At 36.2% G+C, this 6,565-nt stretch overlaps 1 protein-coding gene across 10 annotated transcripts in view; it reads left to right on the forward strand.

Moving 5' to 3' along the window:
• The first annotated feature begins 589 nt into the window (after nt 1–589).
• LOC106470662 (kinesin-like protein unc-104) overlaps nt 590–6,565 on the forward strand; it is a 91,463-nt gene continuing 85,487 nt past the window's right edge. For 5 of the 10 annotated variants that reach the window (XM_022399298.1, XM_022399295.1, XM_022399296.1 and 2 more), the window contains exon 1: nt 815–903. The gene's annotated coding sequence lies outside the window, so the exon portion shown is untranslated. The other 5 variants (XM_022399291.1, XM_022399299.1, XM_022399300.1 and 2 more) reach the window with 3 other exon arrangements.

Below are 6,565 nucleotides of genomic sequence, written 5' to 3' on the forward strand. Positions count from 1 at the left end.
GACTAGTAGAACCCTTTCCGCCCTTCCCCAAGGTCTTAGGTACAAGGCCCCCGGGCATCATAGAACCTCTGCACGCCACTGGCTGTATGGATTTTACATCAAAGTGTTGCAACCTAATTGTTATGGTGATTTAATGTGCAGTTACTCCTATAATCTGACTGATGGTGGTGTTTATTTACACATATACACTGGGTTCAGTTGACAAGGACAGCACCCTTCTACTATTTCAACACCGGTTGACAGCGAGGACTTTTACTGTTTGTTTGCTCTCAACTGAATATCTGTTTTGTTCCTAGCATTTCAAAGTCTTTGTTTTTGATAAAATGTATGGTGGAAGAGAAAGAGCAGAGTTGTAAACCCGATCGTATAAATTCTTTAGATGTTGCTACTAGTCCAGTTTGGTTGTCATTTTATGGAATATGTCGACACTAAGATCCAAGAATACCCGGCTGCTGTCAATTGACTTGTACCGTAGCGCCTTTACTGCAGGATGCACATGCTCTTCTCCGCTGTATTGATCCATAGGGTGTGCAGCAGAGAAAACCTCTTGGTTGATTGGATATTTGCCACCGTGAGGTCATCAACGGTTAGTGACGTCAGGTGTAAGATGAAGCTTCCGCTCCCATAGTGGAAGACATTTTGGACTTGTCGGCTTGCAAAGGAGATATAGTTCTGTGTGTAGCCCTTTAAAACCCTGAGTAAGTTGAACAGATGTTTTATCTGGCCTGATACAGCTTATTTTTGCGTATATCTATATATATCTGTATTCAAGATACTAGCAAAAGATTCTGTTTCTCTCCTTTATATTATCTAGAAGCTGAAGACAATGGAAAATACCTTCTTGATTCGGGAATATTGATATCCCACCACTAGGATTCCCTCATTTTTCTTTTAGAAAATTTGGTAGGTATATTCATCTGCTTAGATATCTTTGCATGTATTTATCATTTGTAAGTTATTGCCGTAGTGAAAGCTGTTAAAGAGTCTTAACGTTTACTTCTAGTGCAGTTGGACGTGAATATAATTCAATAGGATTGTCTTAGGAGAACTTAACCAGCATATTGGTGTGGCTCTGTGTAATTCTAACAGTGATTTACTATATGAAGTCCAGCCCTATTTTTTTTTTTTAAGGATCTTCGATGTTATTTAAGATATTCTTAACACTTCTCAGTTTAAGGCATTTACAGGTGAGAGAGGCCATAGTTCTTAAATACACACACATATATATATAAACAACGAAAGAACATGGCCTAACTAGGAGATTTTTAGACAGTAAAATCGAATAACCGTCTACCGGCGCCTGCATTACGTACACGTCTGAACCAGTATGTATGTGTATATGAAGCAGAAGTCAATTGGTACTCCAGTTCACATGTAATTCGAGACTTACGTATATGAACGTATGTTAGAAAGGTTTGTCAGGTTAGGTCACAATAACTGGTTTTAAGTGTTCTTTAAATAGAACAATAGTTGTGTGAATTGAAGCTTCTGATTTAAAGGTTGGTCTAAATGTCCTCATTTCGCGTTTTGATTATTTTTTTCTCTCTCTCTTTCATCGGTCTCCCAGTGGGTCAGCTGTAAGTTTATAGACTTACAACGCTAAAATTAGGGGTTCGATTTCCCGTAGTGAAAAGAGCTCAGATTGTCTCTTGTGTGGCTTTGCGCTAAAAAACAAATTTTCACATCGAGGATATGTAGGCCACTTAATTTACATAAGTATTTTGGTTTTCTGATATTATGCTATGCCACCTGTTGGTTGTTTTTAACACTAGACCAGCTGGCGATTGTTTACTCAATTAATTATTTTGGCAATACGTCAAAAGTAATTTTATTTCACATCTTTGGGCCGGGCGTGCCGGATTGAATCTGAGGGTTTCTTGGATCGCAAAATCACACTCTGCACTTTAGGGCCGTGTGTGTGTTATAAGAAGGACAGTCAAATCCCACTATTTGATTAGAGTTAGCGGTGGGCGCTATTGACGAACTTTCTTCCCTCTAGTCTGTCAGTTCTAAATTAGAGACGTCTGGCGTCTATAACCCTTATGTAATCCTTGCGCCATTATCCAAAGAAAAATGTCATTTGACCTCTACGTCCGATAGCGCAATTCACCAGAACTAATGTTTTCAAATTCATTTAGCTGTTAGGCGCAAAGAAAACTTTTAATATGATTTACTATATTAACATCCACATCGTCGAGATGTGTTAATGGACAAAACACAATGAAGACTAGGAAATAAGAAAAGTAAATGTAAAGAACGAGTTAGTGACAAAAAGGGCAGCCTCAGCAGAAGAGACGGCGATAATTTTTAGTGGTAGTTGTTTCAGCGTAAAATGGGGCTTTGTAACTTCAGTGGATTAACAGATGATGAAAGGGTGTGTTAAAGGTTTGAGGAGAGAGGGGCTCGAAACTTGGTTACGGTTTCAAAGCAGAACAAGAAAACTAAAAGAGCGTGAAATTGGTTTAAAGATTATAAAATAAGAAGTAGGGAAGAAAGAAATATAACCGTGAAACCTGAGTGTTCTAGTGCAATTTATAAAAACCTAAACCTGAAATATGGAAGACTTAATTTAAAATATAGCACTAAAAACCATCAAATCTTTAGAAACTTAAGACTAGAGTTTAAATAGACGACGAATCTAATGCTGGGATTATACACCCATAGTTTCCATTCCCTTTGGGCCGGACGTGGTTTAGTGGTCAACAAGCCAGACTTTAGATCCTTGGGTACATTATCAGCACTTTGTGGCTGTGGGTGCATAATAAGAGTGGCGGTTAAATCACAATATTCGATATGATTCGGCAGTGGGTGCTGTTTTTAGATCCTTGGGTACATTATCAGCACTTTGTGGCTGTGGGTGCATAATAAGAGTGACGGTTAAATCACAATATTCGATTTGATTCGGCAGTGGGTGCTGTTTTCTAGGCCTTGTTCAAAATTAGGACGGCTAGCGCAGATAGCCCTTGTGTAGCTTGGCGTGAATATTCGAAAATAGATCAAATTTATCCAATCTCTTTACTTACAGTAAAAACTGTATTTACGCAGACCTGTGGTGTTAAATTTTACTTTATGATCACGCAGATACCTGAGAACCAGCTAAGGCAATATTGAAGTTTTTTTTTTGTGTATAAGCCATTCTAATAAGTTCTGTAGAACAAGGATAACGAGCTGATGGATAGATTAAATTTTAGTGGCAGTAAATATGGTACAAATTTTAATTTACGTTTTGCTTTTTGGCTTACTCTCAGATCGATAGGGAGAAGGAACACCCCTCATCTTCGGTAAACAAGAGCTTGATGAAGGGGTTGTGTAGTTCAAAGTGTCTAATTAGTAGGACTGATCCGAAACAAAAGACAAAACAGACAGACAAACAATTTAGAAGGTTGTTTCTCACTGGAAGTTGGTTTATAAAACACCAGCAGTTTCAACGTTTTAACTCGACTCCACAAAGAATCTGCTAACTATTTACAGAAACACGCAAAAACCTATTGGATCAGCACTTAATACCCTCTTTCACGGCCTCTAAATAAAGCACGTATTTTAAACATTGGAAATTGACGCACTACTTGGTGGATTTCGAAGTAATATTATATTTGACTTCCATTATATTTTGTCTTCTATGTTCAGTAGGTTAATAGTCCACTACTCTAAATTGAGCATGTGGGTATCGTGTTAATAATGGAGCAGGAGGGTATCTGGGCGGTGAAGGAAACTTAATGGTCTAACAGTAAGGGGGTTAGTAGGTTAACTGATGCAGAGTTAACAATAAGGAGTGTAGTAGGTTAACTGATGCAGAGTTGGCAATAAAGAGTGTAGTAGGTTAACTGATGCAGAGTTAACAATAAGGATTGTAGTAGGTTAACTGATGCAGAGTTAACAATAAGGATTGTAGTAGGTTAACTGATGCAGAGTTAACAATAAGGATTGTAGTAGGTTAACTGATGCAGAGTTAACAATAAGGAGTGTAGTAGGTTAACTGATGCAGAGTTAACAATAAGGAGTGTAGTAGGTTAACTGATGCAGAGTTGGCAATAAAGAGTGTAGTAGGTTAACTGATGCAGAGTTAACAATAAGGAGTGTAGTAGGTTAACTGATGCAGAGTTAACAATAAGGAGTGTAGTAGGTTAACTGATGCAGAGTTAGCAATAATGAGTGTAGTAGGTTAACTGATGCAGAGTTAACAATAATGAGTGTAGTAGGTTAACTGATGCAGAGTTAACAATAATGAGTGTAGTAGGTTAACTGATGCAGAGTTAACAATAATGAGTGTAGTAGGTTAACTGATGCAGAGTTAACAATAAGGAGTGTAGTAGGTTAAATGGTGCAGAGTTAATAGAGAGTACAGTAGGTTAACTAACAAAGAATTAACAACGAAAAGTGTAGCATGTTAACTAATACAAAGTGACACATTTCACAAAAAGCACCGTATTGATATACCGTTTGTTAGATACCCAGCTTTTTATTTACTTCTTCCTGTAAATTAGAATTAAAAATGGATATTATTAAAAAAATAAAGAGAAAGGAAATATCTCTAAAAAAGCTATTTTCCCAGTGACACTCAGAATAACGAAAAGAGTTTACGAAGAACTGTGGATTCCACAAAAATTCTACAATTGTGCGTATGGTTGACAAAACTTTAAAGTTTTTGAGAAGAAATTTTTCTTTACTACGTTGCCAACTGATGACAGTTAACATGGCATATGATTCATTGATATTTAAAATGTCACGTATAAATTTGGCAGCGTGAAAACGTACAATTGTCTCACCCATTTTTCACCTGTGTTGGATTGTTAGCGGACATCAATCAGGAGTAGGATCACTTTTCACCCATGTTGAATTGTTAGCGGACATCAATCAGAAGTAGGATCACTTTTCACCCGTGTTGGATTGTTAGCGGACATCAATCAGAAGTAGGATCACTTTTCACCCATGTTGAATTGTTAGCGGACATCAATCAGAAGTAGGATAACTTTTCACCTGTGTTGGATTGTTAGCGGACATCAATCAGAAGTAGAATTTTTTCCACCATTATCTCTCTCTGGAAAGTAATCATTCAGAGATACTTTTCTAATTGCTTAGTGGTTTTTAGTGTTCGATCCAACATCACCAAAAGTGGATGGTTTCGAAAGTACAATTTTTATTCAGTTTTTTGATGTTTCTTAAACGGTATCATATGAAAGTGAATTTTTTTTTCTGTTACCTTTTGGTGTCTTAATTAATATGAATTATTATATGATCTTTCTGATTAATATCACTAGTAAGTTTTTCTTACTCAATTTCTTGGTGTCTGGATTCTGATTAATATCACTAGTAAGTTTTTTTTACTCAACTTCTTGGTGTCTGGATTCTGATTAATATCACTAGTAAGTATTTTTTTACTCAACTTCTTGGTGTCTGGATTCTGATTAATATCACTAGTAAGTATTTTTTTACTCAACTTCTTGGTGTCTGGATTCTGATTAATATCACTGGTAAGTTTTTCTTACTCAACTTCTTGGTGTCTGGATTCTGATTAATATCACTAGTAAGTTTTTCTTACTCAACTTCTTGGTGTCTGGATTCTGACTAATATCACTAGTAAGTTTTTCTTACTTAACTTCTTGATGTCTGGATTCTGATTGATATCACTAGTAAGTTTTTTCTTACTCAACTTCTTGGTGTCTGGATTCTGATTAATATCGCTAGTAAGTTTTTTCTTTACTCAACTTCTTGGTGTCTGGATTCTGATTAATATCGCTAGTAAGTTTTTCTTACTCAACTTCTTGGTGTTTGGATTTTGGGGAATAATGATTTGTTTAACCATTTGTTTACTTGATTCCACTGTCCAACTTTATGTCACGATGTCTGTTGCACATTCGGACATTCCCTTTTTCATAACTTTTTATGAATTCTGATTTATATTAGTATAAAGTATGTCTTCTCCAACCTCTCAGTATTTTAAGCCACAGACGTTGTTGTTGGAATGTGTTTTTTTTTTGTCTAATTTCTTATTAAATTAATCGTTGCTATTATTACTGGAAAGTTGTTTAATTTCCAGCCTCTTAGCGGCTTGTCTGAAGTTATGTAGGATTACTCATGCAAAAACAAAACCACAAAAGTCAAAACAGGTTTAATAGTACTTTTTGTTTAAGTTTGGAGTATCTGTGCTAACCTTCGATAATTAGTTTGTTGTCGATAGTGGAGTTAAATAAAAATAAATAAACGGGAGGTAGGCTTCAGACAATTTACTGGGTATGTAAGTGAAGGAAGGTATATGTGATTTACATTAACTTAATCTCTTGTTGACATTGGTTGTTTTCGCGAATTTTATAATTCACGAAGCCAGCTAATTGGGAAAAAAATTCTGTGTATGAACCCCAAAATAGGTATTGAAATATATTTTTTTTAAAACGATAAGAAGGTGAGTTAATAAAATCGAACTTGTTTCATATTTTACATCAAAGGACAATTATTAGTGTACTTATACGATTATTGGTGTGCAGTGAAGGTCCTCGCTTGTATGCTATATGCAGTTCGGGCCCAACATGGTCAGGTGGTTAGGGCACTCGACTCGCAATCTGAGGGT

Source organism: Limulus polyphemus, unplaced genomic scaffold, assembly GCF_000517525.1.
Source record: "Limulus polyphemus unplaced genomic scaffold, Limulus_polyphemus-2.1.2 Scaffold4149, whole genome shotgun sequence".
Taxonomy (NCBI): Eukaryota; Metazoa; Arthropoda; class Merostomata; order Xiphosura; family Limulidae; genus Limulus; species Limulus polyphemus.